Below are 17495 nucleotides of genomic sequence, written 5' to 3' on the forward strand. Positions count from 1 at the left end.
CACAAGCAATCTGCGCAGAGCTGCAGTTCTAACTCAGCTTGCCAACACAGTGTCTCACAGGAGATGACATCAACTCAACCTTCACCTTTCCACTCAATGAATATATGCCTTTTCGCTATAGAATTCTTCTAAAGCAAGTTATTAAGGAGGCAGCAAAGGAAGTTTCTGGGTTTCCTTCTGAACAGGATTCTTCAAAAGAATCTTCTAGAAGTTACGGGCAGTGTGGGTTACTCAGAAGCCCAGCCACCTTCTCTCTAACTTGAACTCTCTGCTGGCCACAGCCTCTCAGTCTTGCTGCAGCCTTCCCAGGAAACGGCTTTGGCCCTGGCCGTTCAAGTGAACGAGTTTCCAGCTGAGGCCTGGGCTCAAACTCAGCCCAGTCCACTCCCTGTCGCCAAGCAGCCAGTTCCTTGTTTTTCCTCCCATGAAGATGGATACAACCTGTCAAGAAAGCTGGTAATATTTTTAGCTCCTAACTGATTTTTATCTAAATTTAACTCTGGACCACGGCACCAGCGGTTACGTCCAGAGGGCAGCCAACGTCTTCATGGCGACACATCATAACTGAGGCTTGGTATTTCTCAGATGTCCTGGCGCTGCCTCCAGCTGGAAGAAGGCAAACAGCTCCTCAGGAAAAGAATAGTGATCCTGTAGGACTGGAGCCGTTGGGCTGTAGAGCTGGAGGGAACCACAGGGATTATCCAACCCCCTCATTTTACGGATGTGGAAACTGAGGCGCAGTGAGCAAAGGTTGGTCTTACTTTTTTTCCATGACCCCATGTTGCCTCTATGGAACACGGTGACCAAATCAGATGTGACATCTGCAGAAGGCCATAAATTTTTATCTAATAAATCATAATATCAAAGGCTCTGTGTCATGGAGCTAAAATTTGCTAAACCCTGATCTCCAGAAAGCAGTGGCAACTATCTAGTGCAGCATATTTAATAAACATACGGAAAGTGGACTTTTTCCAAGGTTCAGAAGTTGAAAAAAAGTTCCAACCAAAAAATGCCAGTGCAGCCTGTCGTCCTCTCTGCCCTGCGGGAATGCTGCCTCCTGGAGAGCAGACCATTGTCGGTTTTAGTCACAGTTCTATCTCCAGAGCTCAGAATAGCACCTGGCACACAGTGGACAAATTATAAATATTTATTAAATGGCAGACTGACTAAGTGAACAAACGGGTAAATATGAGGAAGAGAATCATCAGGCCTGAACTGGCTGTTGGTTGGAAGGGGAGAGCAAAGCCACAAGCAAAAGAGAGTGACAGAACCCTTGGCCTTCCTTACTCACCAAGGTAAGTGGCAACCGATGTCTCCTAAGAGAATCAGATGAAAGGTTTCTGTACGGTCTTCTAATAAAAGCAGACCGAAACACCCAAATAGCCACTATCATTTGCCTAAAGGCTAGACTGGATGATTAAAGACTGAATTAAAGAGAAAAAATTTAGAAAGAAATAGAAATAAGGACAGAAGAGCATAAAAATCAAGTGACACAGTCTGCTCATAACTGGTAACACAATGGAGTCACAGCAGAATGTGACGCAGGGTTTCCAACATTTTTAGAGTCAGATCACCTGGGAGTTTGGGAGAGGGGGACACACCACCAACTGGCAAGGCAGTTACGAGAGAGACTTTACTTTTTGTCCCATCCCCCTCAGGAACTGGGGAAAGATACAGTGTGGTTGTTGCAGTATATTTAAATTGAGAAATTCCCATTTTCTCACAGACACAACTGAATAATTAGCATATTCTATGGCTCAAATGGTATCAGGTGTCCCAGGCCCCACATTGTAACACATTTATTTTCATAAGTGGGTCACTAAACATATAAACATAAAAGGTGGTCTTTGTGTATATTTGAAGGTACAGGATATGGGGAGTGAGGTGAAGAAAAAGAAGCAACAGAAAAAACAGAATTTCTATAAAAAAGAAATCCAAATATGGCTTTATTTATTAAATACCCATTATATGTTCAGCGCTGTGCTATAAAAAATTTATTTTTGTATGAGGGGGAGGAAATTGGGTAAAAGAAAGCAGATGAGATTAAAAATATAACAATTCTTGACTTCGAAGCTTTAATTTGTTAGGGAGACATAACAAACATTCCTGTATAAAAGAAATATACATATTTAACATTGTAAAGCATTAGTGAATTGTTTTATAAATTGTGTGATTCAGAAAGTCTCAAAATAGGGAGCTCTAGGTGGGTCATGTCAGTCAAGGAAGGCTTCCTGAGGGAGTGACCAGAACCTGGTGGAAGAAGGCTAAGGTTTAGATGAGCAGAAGCTGTTTGAAACCATGGTGGGTGCCAGGACAGGGTGAGCCCCTTCACAAGCATGGGAATTTATGTGTGTCAAAGGAGGAAAATTAGGCACCACAAATAATCAAAAGGAGGAAATGAAATATGGAGTGATCTATTGGAGTGCTCGAGCTGTTTACTAAATATCCTTTTCATAAAAAAAAGTAACGTTTACTGGGCCCGCCCACCCTGGCTGCTCTCACATTATCTCGGATCATCACTACAACCTGAGGGGAAGGTCCTAGTCCCATTTCACAGGTGGACAACTTGAGGCTCACCAAGACTCAACATCACAGAGCCAACGAGGATCAGAGGCAAAAGGCTGCTCTCGGTCTGTTGAGCTCTCACATCAGAAAATTCAGCAATAGTTTTTACTTTTCCATCATCATCGCCACCACCACAGTCATCACTAACACCAGCATCACCATCCTAACATCACCACAAATAACATCATCATCACCACCACCACCATCATCACCACCATTACCAATCACTATCACTATCATCACCTACCCTTTTTTGAGTGTTTGCTCTGGAGCAGGTGTTGACATTAAGCCCTTCACACACATTCGCTTTTGGGATCCTCACAACAACCCTGTATGGTCTGTATCATTATTTTCTCCATTTGGTGGATGAGGAAACCAAGACTTGGAGAAATTAAATCACTTGCCCCATGTTAGCGGCCAAATCTGGGTTCAGACTGTCTTTCTTCATGCCAACCGCTTCATGCTCTACCCAACTGACTAATTTCTACCCCTGGTAGCTTTGTAGAGCAGTTACATGAAATTATTAAGCAGATATTCTTGCTCTATTGGAATGTAACATTGATTACTGAGGCAGAAATTGTTAGAGAATTTGCAATAATGCATTTTACATGCATATCATTAGAATTACTCAGGGGTGAGAAGGAAGAAAAGTGCTCAGAAAAAATTTGTATTTCTTTTTGGATTTGATGTCCTCATAAACCCAGCATGCCCCCTGCACAAACTACCCAGAGTTCCTGGAGTTTTTTTATTTAATTAATGTCACATTCAGAAGTCCAATGGGCATTTCCTCTGACTGCTCTCTGATCTGAGCTGAGCTCCAACAACAGAAGGTTTGGGAAAAAAAAAAAAATCCCCGTACAGTCAGTATTGCTAGCCCATTGTACAGATGAGGAAATTGAGGTTCGAAACAATCACAAATCGGTGATCATGTGCCATGACTTGAGTTCCAAAGAGGAGTGGGCTGTGACCTAGCCCACCTTTGAACTCCTTTAGCCCATTCTGAGGACCTCCTTGGGTATGCAAGTTCCCTGTCTCCTTTTCATCCCCATTTGTCTCTTTCCTTTTACTCGGCTGTGACTCTTCACAGATAAAATCAGTTTCTCAGTCATGTCTCTATGGCCAGTGCAGACTCAGAACTAGCTGGCACCAGGCAGGTACTCAGGAGCAGCTGAACCAAGGAATGAAGAGAAAACTCATGGTGTTGAAATCAAAGGGAAAGGAGATCATACTGGAGGGTTGTAGGTAAGAGTCTGATTCCTGTGGATGAGAGAAACAATGCCTGGACATGAATGAGGTGTTTGTTGCAACATTGCGTATAACAAATAAGACCTAGAAGTAATCCACATTTTCAGTAAGGGGGGCGGGTGGTGGTGGTTACACAAATTACTGTAGGCTCACATAATGAGATCTTATAAAGCTATATAAAACGTTGCTATAATGAGTGCAGTGTCAAAGGGAGCAAACATTTGTTCTTGGGAGGTAAAAAAAATCTTAGCTATTGCAATTATTTTTGGACCTCGAGACCACAATATATAAACAGATATACAGTATATCTGTGGTATTAGAAGGGCTCATGAAGGAAGCAGTAATGGAAAGAAGGTTGAGCAATAGTGTTATAGTAGAATCGCTCACAACAGAAATCACTGTTAAAGATGAGTGCTACGTGAGGAAAGCAAGTTACGGTGCCATGATACCACTTTCGTAAACTATATACACATGAACCTAACACATATACATGGAAGAAGAGTGATATATTTACTATCACTGGAAAAAACAGAAACTGTAATTTTTAGCAGTATTCTTTGAGTAGTGAGGTTACAAATTATTTTTCTTTTCTTCTGCTTCTCTGCATTTTTTCGAGTTCCTATAATAAATATATCACTTATGAGAAAAGTGCCCTGCGTCTCTAACATCATTTCTGTTATTATTGTGAGTTATTGTTGTTGTTGTTGTTTTGTTGTTGTATTAATCTCGTCCTAAACCAAGGGCCACACAGGCAGCCCTTGATTTTTGCTGCTTCACCTTTCATCTTTCTATCAACCAGCTTTTCTCATGCCACCTCAGGACACTAATTTGATCCGTAAGGATCTGCTATGGCGCCCGAAGCTTGGAGTTCAGGACGACCTCCCTGGAACCCAAGGCAGCCTGAAACTATGCAGGAACCTTTTCTAACTGCCCCACTTCCTGCCTGTCTCCTGCCATGCTCCTCCTCAGTTCTCACTGGCTGTCTGAACAATCCCATCCTCTTTCCAACCGGCCTTACTGGGATTTAGATGATTCCTTCTCCTCTTCTAAGCTACCACCATCCGTCTGTCTCTTAAGTCTCTTCCTCCTGCAAGGCTGGCCACAGGCAAACAGAGCTTCTCTGCTCTCTCTGTGATCTTTAATTCTTTGTTGAGGTGGCCAGCCTCCAAAATGGCCCGCAATGATCAGCGCCTTCTCATATTCATCCCACACGCTGAATGGGGACTGGTCTGTGTAACCGATGTGGAATGACCAAGGTAAAAGTTTATGATTCCTGAGACTAAGTCGGAAAGGATGTTGCACCTTCTACCTCACCTCTGATGGCTGCTTTGAGGAAAGCCAGCCACCACGCTGGCAGCATACTCAGCAGCCCATGGAGAGGCCCACGTGGAGAGGAACTGAGGCCTCCCGCCACCTGTCAGCACCAGCCGGCCAGCAGTGAGTAAGCTATTTTGGAAGTGCATCCTACGGCCCCCGTTAAGCCTTCAGATGACTACAGCCCCAGACCTCACCTGGCGCCTCATGAGAGATGCAGATCTGCCAGCCAAGAACACCCAGCCAAGCCACTTCTGAACTCCTGATCCATGTTTCATAAGATAATAAGTATTTATTATTGTCTTTAAGTCACTATGTTTGGGGATAATTTGTTATGTACAATAGACAACAAATAACTTTTGTGTTTTTAGAATTCTACTAGCCCATACCATGTGAAACGGAGTCACAAAATTTAAAACAGGAGGAAATCACAATGATTCAACAAACTTAATAGAGTTATTCTGGTCTGTTCCTTAGAGTAAATTTTCTCATTCTTTCTGACCCCTTTTTCTGCATTGTTCTGATAACCAAACATCCTCCAGCAAGGCCTGAGTATGTTCAGTTGGCCTGTGATCTCAGCACCCTGACTCTTCACCTCACGGAAACTTTCTCTTCCAGCAAGTGAGTCAGTGAGCTCAAATCAGGCATTCTAGGGAGACGTTTCCTCAAAGTTCCTAAAAAGTCACTGATTCCTTCCAGGCAGCATTCCACACCGTATGACTTGCAATGGATTCTTAAAAACCATTATGAGGTGCATTTTGATTTACTCTAAGCTTGATTTCAACTCGATTTGACCCATATTAAAACCCAAAAAGGAACCTATGTTATCACTTTACTGAGTTCTAAATTTGCCCTTTAGTTCTAGTGGACTTGATTGTTATTAGCATTTGCAGTTATTGACTCTGGCTTTTATTTGTTTTGAGCTGCTTTTCAGGGTTTTAGGAAAGTAATTTTTTTTGGCCCATATTAAATTGACTATAATATTTTTAAGATTCTTTTCAACTTTGCTCACATTAGCCCATTTGTTGTTTTAACAGGTCTTAAGTTGTTTCAGCTGTTTTTTGGTTAAATAGTTTAACTTGAAAAGCTAACATCTGATGTTATAGCCTTTTAAGAATGCAATTACATTTACTTCAGTGCTTTTACATTCAGAACTGCTTTTAATATTTTAATACCTTATTTAGTTATAATCTATTCTTGGAACATGATTTCAAAATATTGTGGGGAGAGGAAAAACTATTTTAAGAGACTGTTTTAACCTTATGTTTTAATACAAAGGGCTGACACAAAAGTTTTAATGAGGAAAATACATGAAGACTCAGAAGAATTTGGTTCCCGCCCTGGGTATCTCAGTCAAATAGCAGTCAAAGTCATTTTTCCTCTCCAGGTCTCAGTTTTCTCATCTGTAAAATGAGTCATCATAATTTGGGTCAACTTTGGAAGGTGACATGGCAACTGTTATGACAGCAGTTTAGATCTTTGCAGGTTTTGCCACCACATGGACTTTTCTATGTGTTTACATTTTAAAAAATTTATTTGTAAAAGAAATTTTATCTTACCATGGTGAATGGAAAATCCACATCACTTTCCATAAATATGAGGTCACAGTAACATACATGAAATGAAAACAAAACAATGTTGTTAAACTCTAGCCAGGTATCACGGAAGGGCAGCTCAGTTTGGAAACTGAAGGACACAGCTAGCACCCAACTGAGGTATTTTTCTTGATGTTAAAAAAAAAAAAAAAAAAAAAAAGATGTAGCATGAGGTTGAAAGAGAACTGAAAAAGGATGACTTTATCACTCTATGGTTCAGTTATTTAATAAAGTTCCCTGATTCCACCTAGAGTCAAGGGGACAAGCTTCCACCAGCAGTGAGCCTTGTGCTTTCTGAAAAGCTGAAATAAAGTACATGGTGGAGCAAACATTCGATAATATTCCAGGAATAACATCCCGGGCTTCCTTGGGCTATTTAGATCTCTTTTATGTGTTGTCTGTCTCTTTATCAATCCAATGTGGACAGCGCTGTATTAAAAGGCCAGAAATGTCAGCTGACCTATTTTAAATATTAGAAACAGTAGGTCCCTTTGGGAGGGGGAATAATTTGTGATACAAAGGAGAATTCCCTTTACCAGAAGGTTGTATCCCCATGGAGAGAGAAAAGGAAGAGCCTGGGAGAAGGGAAGTTTCTGCAAAATAAATGCTCAGCAAATAATATTGAGGTTGTTTCAGTCTGTGTTAACTGGTGGTCTTCAGGACTTTCCAGATATAGCTGGCGCTTGAACGATATGGGGGTTAAGGGAACCAACCCCCCCCCCCGCCCCGCACGCAGTCAAAAATCTGCAGATAGCTTTTGAGTTCCCCAAAACTTAACTACTGATAGCCTACTGTTGACTGGAAGCCTGACCGATAACATAAACAGCCGATTAACGCATTTTGTATGTTTTACGTATGATATATCATATTCTTAAAATAAAGTAGGTTAGAGAAAAATAAATGTTATTAAAACCATAAGGAAGAAAATATACATTTACAGTATTTATTGAAAAAAATTCTCATATAAGTAGATCTGCATATTTCAAACTGTGTTGTCTGAGGGTCAACTGCGTACAAAAGTGTTTTATGAACTCAAATCTTATACTAGATGTAACGTACATGGAATTATCCCACTGGATGGTGATTCGGTCATTATGAGAGACAGCTGAAAGATGCTCACGTCAGTTAACCCTGACGTGAGAAGACAACTAAAGGCTAACTTGAGGGGAACTAAGAGTTTCTATCAAACTCTGGGAGAGCCTTTCCCAAAGCAGTTTCTCAAAAATATTCATGCCCAGAGATCTCTGTAAAAATGCCTTCCTCCACCCCCAAATTTAAAAACGATTCTGTGACCCTTTTGGTAACATCTGATTACTATACCTTCCTCTTAAAAATCTATAATTCACATTAGTAGAATAACGCTCTGAGATGTCCTGTAATAAAGAATTTGTAACTTGTTGGCCAAATAAGCTTTCGTTAATAGCCTAGCGAAGCTCATATTCAGGGCTGCCCTGACCTCTCACAGGGTACCACCACCAACAGGACACTCTGGAACCAGGACTAAGAAAAATAATGAGTAAGAAATAGAATTCTGTTGTCTACAGCCATGCCACCCTGAACAAGCTGGATCCCGTCTGATCTCAGAAGCTAAGCAGGGTTGGGCCTGGTTAGTATTTGGATGGGAGACCACCTAGGAAGATCAGGTGCTGTAGGCATAAAAAATAAACAAATAAAAAAAAAAATAAGGGACTGTAAGCTGACAAGGTCCTTGCAATCTGTGAGGTCAACCAAGAGTTGCCTCACCTAAAAAAAAAAAAAGAAGAAGAACAACTAGCATTCTGCTTTCTTGAATGCTTCCGGGAAGAGAGGTTTTACTCTGGCATTAATATAAAACATTATTTCCTGGAAATTTTAAGAAGGACTTTGGGACATTTTAGAGAGTTTGGAATACTTAATGCATGTCAATAGTTTAGTGTTCCTTGTTCCCTTGATCGGACTTAGCTAGAATGTCCTAAAAGGTGACCAGCTATCACCATGGCATGCTGGAAACAGACCGGGACCAAATGTCATCAAATGTGATCAATTAAGAGAAAGTATTTGCAAGCATCGATATCTATCACAAGTACTGTTATCCCTAGGAGACACGACTCTACTTCAGGTTCGGCCGGTGACCAGCATCATTACCCAGGGTGTGGCCATCCTCATTTTCCAGGTGAAGAAACTGAGGCTCTGAGAAACAAAGCAGCCTGTCCAAGGCCTGAGCAATCCCACCAGCACCTCGGGCTCCAGCTGCCAGCTCAGCACTCTCTCCACTTGCTGCACTCTGGCTCCTCTGCTTTCCTGCTTCTCAGGTTCACATTTGACATCATCTGACTTTTTTTCAGTTAACCTGGGGGTCTGTCTTCCTTCTGACCTAACTCTTAGATACACTGCCCCTATTTGCTTGAGTATCTTGATCCTAGGGCCTGTGCCCCAGAACAAAATGACCCAATGTGGTTCTGCCCTCTTTGGGGGTCCTTCCAATTACTGATGGCCCGAGCCCTAGTCCTGGCTTCAGGCCTTGGCTCTGTATTCATGTTGGTCCGAATGACCTTAACTACTCTTACTCCATCAATGACTCTGTGGCCAAACCCTGAATGTCTTTCCCATCAGGATACTTACTCTGGGAGCCTTCACTTTGCACTAGGAGCTCTGTGACCCAAGGACAGGTAGTAGCTTCTTCCCATTAAGATTCCATCTCACAATGTGGTTGAAGAGCAAAAGGCTCCGGTGGAGAGGGCTCTGGACCACCCCTGTTCCAAACCACAGCCTGCCCCATCCCAGCACCACACCTTCACCCCCGTCTGTCTCTCACCACTGACCTTCTCGGTCTTCATTCTGGTGGCCATCCACGCTAATTCTGCCTTGTTCTATGCTGACCAGGAGGCTCAGCTGTCTGAGTCTTTGTCTCCTTAAAGCCACTGCTATATCCCTGGCTCATGGTGTGCCTCCTGGGAAGAATCTGAACCTTTAACTCATGAACTGCATTACGGGATACATAACACCATGCTCCCTGAATCCTTCTGCTCTCAGTACCCCCCTAAATTCCACCGGAAAATGGGTGTTTGGCGAGAAGTACACTACTCCTGCGTATATATGTTACAAGCTCCACCACTTCCTCTCTTGTTAATAATAACAGCAGTGACGATGTTAAGAGCTATTAGCATCAACTGAGCATGGACCAAATACTAGGCATTTTGCAAATCAAGTACTTGAGGTGGCTTATCTCATTTAACACTGTTAGAACACTATGAAGGCAAGTACTAGGATTTTCCCCATGTTTACAGATGAGGAAAATAAAGATCAAAGAGGATGAGTAACTAGTCAAATAGCTATGCTAAGTGGTGGATCCATAATTTGAAACAAGGCCGTCCTCAATCTTCAACTATTCAGCTGCCCCCCTTACAGAAAAACAAATTTTCAATGGGCATATTTTCTCATCTTCCAAAAAATTCCATCTTATGTACACAGAAATAGGTTCACAGGAGATAAGCGGCCTTTTTCCTTTTGTGGCCACTGCTCACTTATAATTCTCTTGATCACAAACCTGTTTCAGAGGTAAAGGAAAGAAAGAGTTAGCCACTTTTATGTTAACTATTTTAGACAGCAACAGCCAACTCTGAAAATTATCCTTTGGCAGTTTATTTAGACTATTCTTATACAAAACAAACACTTAGGCGATCTAATCTGTCTAAACTTTTACATCTCACTCAAACTTTTTAAAACTTTGGGTTCTGCCAACATTTTCTGAGGGACCTGGGAGACAGTTCCCATGGCTCATTTTGTGTTGCATGAAAATATAAATGTCAGAATTGGGAATGGTTTATTTGGTCCCACTGATAACTATGAAGTACAATACTTTGGGTATTTTCTCAACGTGGGGTCTCCCCGAACAGGCAGAAAAAAAAGCTTCATCTGAGAGTCCCCAGATTTTGGCCCTAATAGCCATTATAATGTCTTCTTAGAACTACACCGAGATGCTCGGAACATGAACTTTTCCAGCCAGTTTCTGCTGCTTATTGTGGACTCGGCATGCCCCAGGCCCAGGGTGCTCCATTCTGCCCAGATCCTGGAATCGAAGACGTTTGTCTCCAGGTTCAGTTCTATTCAGTCCTTCAGCCACTAAGGAGCCATGCCTATAAAGCATGATGAATCCCCGTGACTTCCAGCAACAGGCTTAGACTGGGGTATACTGCATTTAAAAGCCAAAATGACATCCAGGCCCCTATAGAAAACAGTTCTGTATCACTCGCCCTCAATACAGGTGGAACTTTGTTTGACCTAAGGAAGCTACAAAAGTCTTGGACAATCATCTCAGTAACCCCTTGGCTTTCCCTATTTATTCATTCACTCTTTTTTCAATCCTCCCCCTTCCTGCCTTCTTCCCTTCATCTTTTCCTTCCTCCCTCCCTCTCTGTCTTTCTTTTTCCTTTTCTCACCCACCTTCTTTCTAATTTTTATTGAACTCTTACCGTAGCCAGGCATTGTGCTCAGTGCTCGGGAGACAGTGGGGGCACAGTAAACATGGCCCTGCTCTCATGATGAATCATTTCTGGATCTCAGTGAAGGGACCCCTAACTGCCTGTTGTTCACTTCACCATTTCTTCTTCTTCCTGAACACGTAGCCAGACTGCATTTCCCAGGATTTCCTGTAGTCAGAGGCAGCTATGTGACTTGACTGAGTTCTGACCAATGGAATGTGGGTAGAAGCAAGGTACACCACTTCCAGACCTGGTGGATTAAACCTACCACAAAATCCGTGCTTTTTATCTGCCATTATACACAGCCCTATGACAGAGGACCCACTAGAGGGCCACGACACCCTAAGGGATAACGAATCCATAAGGGGGAAAGGGCTAAAGTGCCTGAATGACTCTGTGGGACAGAGTGCTCCCACCTACCCACCACCTACTCATGCTAGTCTGTGATGTGAGTGGAAATCCTGATTGTGTTAAGCCACTGACACTGTGGGTTGTTTGTTAAAATAGCAAGCCTATGTGACCAATACTCAGTCATGAGATTAAGTTACTGATTATATTTTGTTTCTCTGGCAGGGATCCTAAGGAGGCATTTTTCCCAGGAATATTTAAGTTTTTGCCCAACTGGAAGGTCCCAAATTTGGTTTAATTCCTCATGTAGATAGTAGCAGCTTAGTGTTGTTCCTATAGAATTCAACAAGAGTTATTTTTAAAGAAATGACAGAGGCAGTTTCATAAATCAGTGGAGGAAAGATAGACTATTCAATAGATGGCTAGGACAACTGAGCCATAAGAAGAAAATAAAAGTTAAATTCATATTTCATACCACACAAAAACAGACTGACACCTTAAATGTGAAAAGCAAAACTTTAAAGCTTTACAAGTATAAATAGGACAGAGTATTTAATACAAACAGTGGGGGAGAATACCTTTAAAAGGACATAAAGTGTAAACAAAAAGGAAAAAAAATGGGGAAACCTGATTATATTCAAATAAAAATTCATTATAGCAAAAGGCTTCATAAATGAAAAAATAAGCAATAGTCCAGAACAGAGATTAGCAAACTGTGGCCCAACGGCCATAATGTGAACCTCTGCCTGTTTTTTTTGTAAATAAAGTTTTATTGGAATACAGCTATGCCCATTTGTCTATGTATTGTCTATAGCTGCTTTCACATTTTAATGACAGATTTGAATAGCTGCAGTAGAGACTCTATGGACCACAGTGCCTAAAGTATTTATCATCTGGCCCTTTACCGAAACTTTTGTACCTTGGTTTAGAACAAGGTATCTTCAATACATATAATTGACAAAAGATTAGTGTGCGTCCATTTCACTCATGCATGTAAGGAGGCACTGTCTATAAGGGTTAGTAAGTGAACACGGCCTAAGTGTCCATCAATGTGGGAACAGAAAACAAATTGTGAACAGAAACAAATTGGAATATTATACAGTAGGAGTGAATTAGATTTGTAGATATCAACAAAGATACTTTCAACTTAAAGTTAGTAAAGGTAACATACAACATGATATCATTTAAAAAAACATATCAAACAAATACTAAATATTTTGTTTAGGTACATATTTAAGTCATGAATCATAAACCACACAGGAAAAGGTATTATTCATTGCTTTCAGTACACTAGTTTCTGCTGAGGAGATTAGACAATGAGAAGAGATGATGAGACAGGTTTTAGCTATTTCTGTAACTTTAATATTTTGTATCAAATGCAGCAAAATGGTAGCATGCCTTAAAGGTTAGTAATGAGTATACCATTTTATTATTCTCTATACTTTCGTCTACATTTGAAATTTTCTCATTTAAATAACCATAATATAAAAGAATTAAAAGGCCCAGATCACTACAATTGGATAAGCCTTTCCCATATAGTTACCAAATTACAAGGCAAAGACAAACGTGTCCCCAAAACGTGGGGGCAGTGCGTCTATGGAATAACAACGCCAGCTCTGCCACTTAGCGGCTGTCATTTCAACTCTCAAAGCCTACTCTTTTGCATTCTGAGAATAAATACCTACCTCATAGCTTTGTTAGGAGAATTAACTGAGATAACCCACAATGCAGACATATACGAAGTGCTCAATAAATAGTAGATATTATAATTACTATGATTATAAGTAAAGTCCTATCTGTGAATAAATTAATACAATCAATACAAAAATCAAGAAAGACCTGCATTAATCATATGTGACCTTGAAAGGCAGAAAGTGTGTCAAAACAGGTAAGAAAGACTTGTCTAGATTTATTTTTAAGGTGGCCTATGAAAAGCAATTCATAAATGTGGAGAACCACATGATTAGAAGGGAGCTATCTGCTGGAATCTCAAGAAGAGAAGTCCTTGGAGTATGAACTATCCCCAGCTGTACTCCAGGGAGAGCATGTCCTGGACAATAGATAAATGTCTATTTTCTGGACACGTGCTTTCCGACTATGAAAAAGGAAGCATGAGACTCTCCAAGACATTAAGCTCTCCTAGGCTCCCTCTGCTAAAATTCAATGGTCACGTGAGTTTTTAAGAAAATTCTGTGATACCAATAACTACCACTACTATCCATGGTGCTTGGTACTTACACATCATGTCATGTAATCCTCACTACAATTCAGCAGAATAAATGATTACTACTCTATTTTACAAATGAGAAAATTAATATTCTGCAAACTTAATAAGATTAGCTGAACAGCTCATGTTCATCACATCACATTTGATAACCGCTCTTCAATCGGAACGCTAGCTGGCTTCTCCTATACATATTGCTCTAGGGAGAAAGATGTCAGGACCAACTAACTCCAGTTTATAGTTCATGTAGTGCTTGCATTTACTACTCTTAATGATTTAGAGCTCATGTGACTCAAGTCACTAACATCTAATGTCTGACTGTTCAGGAGAGAACCAGACTCTGTAATGTTGTATACGGACAAGTATCCCCTCTTTGATGGTGCTGCTGGAGTGGCTACTCAGTCTCTCTCCCTCCTATTCTGACTTTGCTATTTTTTCTGTTTAATTTAAACATACTGTGAAATTAAGGCAACTGGAGAAAAAGAACATGGTCCACACAGAAGTTGGCCTCAGAAGGGAGTACGACTGACCATTAAATGACACCATTACTTAGTCTAGCAAAGCATGTGAGGCCCTACCTAAATACTCCTAGGTTACACTTGCGAACCTGGCAGAAGCCTGACTCAAACCAAAGAAGTGGCACAAATTATTCGGCATGAGTATTAATAGGTACCTCTTATTTCTCCCTTGACAACTTCAAAGGATCACTATTGCTAGAGCAAAAGTACAAAAATCCAGTTCTGACCCAGGCAATTCAGTTAGCCAAGGTGTTAAATGAAGGCTTTTTCATGGTCTTCTTTCTATTTATTCTTCACTCTGATACTATAAAATAAAGATAAATCAGCTCAGAATTTTTCAATAGGCTCTCAAAATAGTTTCTTATGCAACCACTCCTTTACTCTTAAAACTCTATTAAAAAGCTATTACCAAAAAAAATCTTTAAACAGCAATTATTCAAAAAACAGAGGGAAGATGTGTTGTAAGTTGTCCAGTAAGCTTTGATGTAAATAAATATGAGCCAACATGTAAATATTAAATCCTTTATTTTGATAAAATCCTTTCCTGGAAAGCTTATTCAGAGATAACAAGGGCTGCAACAGGGTCACCCGAACTATGGTGCCATCTTCAAAGCTGCACGATATTGGACGAGCATCATTTAATTCCTGCTCTGGGTGTTCTTCACAAGGACACAGTGGCATAAATCTCCCATGGAACAGAAATGTGGTATTGGAAAAGTAGAGAGACATTCAACTTAGACATTTCAAGATAAAAGTTGTTTTGAACACATCCTACAATTTTCAGCATCTTTTACCTGTTCAGAGGCTGGATTCCTTTAACTAGAGGCACATCCATAAGTGTTATAAAATATTATTTAAATTGGAAGGACTCTCCCAAGACTTCACGATTAACAGAATTACAACAATGAAAATGTAACCTGTGTTGATTTCATGTACTCTCTTTCCATAGACCATTTGCATGCTGGGACTAGTTTGGAAATGGGGAAAAAACTGTCTGGAGACAAGCCAACAGTTTTCCATGCTAGGCAGAAATCATCTTTGGTGGTATAGAGAAAAAAAAATAAACGTAGGTATTCATTGGTAAATCTTATCAGTACCTTTATAAAATCCTCGGGACTACAATTCAGCCTGTATGGGAATCTGCTTCCATGATGGAAGTTACACACCACCTGATTCTTCTAAAGTAGAAATTTACCTCTGTTCCCATTTCTGCTCTCTATCCTGCTCTATATTCTCACACCTCCAACTTCTGCTAAACAACTTCCTCTTAAATTCCCAACTTTACTTCCAATTAAGTAGATCTAAAACTGAACCTATCTTTTCAAAACAAATAAACACACTTACAAATAGTAAACAAGTCCTCCCTGCTTCCGACCTAGGGGGCAACATTAAGATGATCCTGAGGGGACCTCCATCATCAGTAACCTGTTTTGAAACTTTAAAGTTGTCCCTGACTTCTTACTCTGCTGGCAACCAGTAACTGAAAGAGTCTTATTAAGTTTTCCTTTATAATTTCTCTTGCACTCCACATTCGCCTTGACTTCTGCTTGAAAGTCACCCCTCAATTTACTTTTGAGGTTGAGATTAGTGTATCCTATTACTAAGAACACACAGCATGACCATATATATTTTTCTTTTGCGTGTGATAAAACATAAGGACAATAGTTTTGAAATATAATCTGATACATTTTCATTCCTCATGTTCCTATTTCCCCAAGGCTTTTCACCTTTTGAAGCTGAAGCATATACAGCCTCCTTTAATAAAAGGTAGAACAGTCTTGAACAAAGAAGGCATTGCTAATCCTTGAAGTTTAAAATAGCATTTATTACTATTATGTATTTTTTACTTTTTAAAAAGTCTTACAAGATAGCATTTTCTAAATCCCTAGTCTAGAGGCTTGTCTGGAACAGAGGTTTCCAGTCACACAACCAGACTTCGTTAAAAGGAAAATGAAAATATAAAAATACGTGTGGGAGGCAAAGCTGAGGAGACGAACCACAGAGGAACTGCAGTTTCCAATGTGGAACTGGAGGAAACCACCTTGCAGGGCACCCCATGTCCACAAAGGGTGGCCACAGAGAAGTGGAATAGGCAAGGTGGCATGCAGGCTTTGAAAATAAGTCCCTGGATCACCAGAGTCTGGAGAGAACTAAACCAAGAGCTCATGCATGACCTGGCAGGGCAATGGAAGTGCTAAAGGGGCCCATGGATATGCGGTGGGGGCAAGGAGGATACTTGTTCCCTTGTATTACTTCATATTATTTTAGGGCTGGAAGCCAGCACAGGCATCGTCATCTACTGCACAGTGCGAACCAGCTCAGAGGTCAGGAAGGTCTGGCTGTTTCAGGCAGAGATGAGGAGGGATATAGGCCAATAGCCCAAGGCTGAGTTGGGGGAATAAGGGCATCACTAAGGATGCCAACAGCACTCAGAGGTCACTGTGTGTATTCTTCAGTGCTCCCCACTGCCATCATCACAAGGCCACTCCCATCAAGGTGCTTCTGATCCCTGGTTCTTGAATTGACTGAGTTTGATCCTGAATCTTTGGAGTAATTATCCCACAAAAGACAGTTTTAAACTGGATGAGAGAGAATAAGTACTATACTTGAAAGTTTAACCTTATAGTCTACCATCTTTGAAGATAAGAGTTCATAAATTATGTTTGATTAAAGAAAAAATTTTAAACGGTTGTATTCATCAAAATCTACTGTGTAACTATTGAGTCTTCCAGAATAGGTATACTTACTAATCAAGTTAACTAAACCTGCACAATGTACACTGCAACCAAATGGTGGTGATGCTTGGGTCACAACCTTGTGGTACAAATAATAAGATTATATTTATAATTTGTAGGCAGGTTTCTATTTGAAGCTGAGAGGAAGCACAACCACTTTGTTCTTTTAAAAGAATAAAAATGTAATATTTTATTAGAGCAACTGATCAAAATCAATATTACCAAGCCTAAATTTTGAGATCATATAAGTGGTTCCAGCCTAAGTCAAGCAGAAGAAAAAAAAAATCAAGGTATAATTCAATCCCTTTCTCAATAAACGATGACTGTTACCAAACCTTTAAAAAGAGTTATTGTCATATGACCAAAATTATCCTTTCTAATTGACCCAGAAGCATTACTAGGGTCAGTGTTCTCTAAAGACTACAAATAAGCATAAGACTTTCAGGAAATTTGCATTCAAACCCCTCCAGACAGAGGAATGCCCCAGTAAA

At 40.5% G+C, this 17495-nt stretch overlaps 1 protein-coding gene and 1 pseudogene across 3 annotated transcripts in view; one reads left to right on the forward strand and one right to left on the reverse strand.

Annotated features, from left to right (window-relative positions):
• The window catches only part of THSD4 (thrombospondin type 1 domain containing 4), a 536848-nt gene that overhangs the window by 359689 nt on the left and 159664 nt on the right, over nucleotides 1-17495 (reverse strand). The window lies entirely within an intron of this gene.
• LOC118601439 lies at nucleotides 8256-8374 on the forward strand (annotated as a pseudogene).

The sequence above is a fragment of the Rousettus aegyptiacus genome, unplaced genomic scaffold, assembly GCF_014176215.1.
Source record: "Rousettus aegyptiacus isolate mRouAeg1 unplaced genomic scaffold, mRouAeg1.p scaffold_m13_p_3, whole genome shotgun sequence".
Classification (NCBI taxonomy): Eukaryota; Metazoa; Chordata; class Mammalia; order Chiroptera; family Pteropodidae; genus Rousettus; species Rousettus aegyptiacus.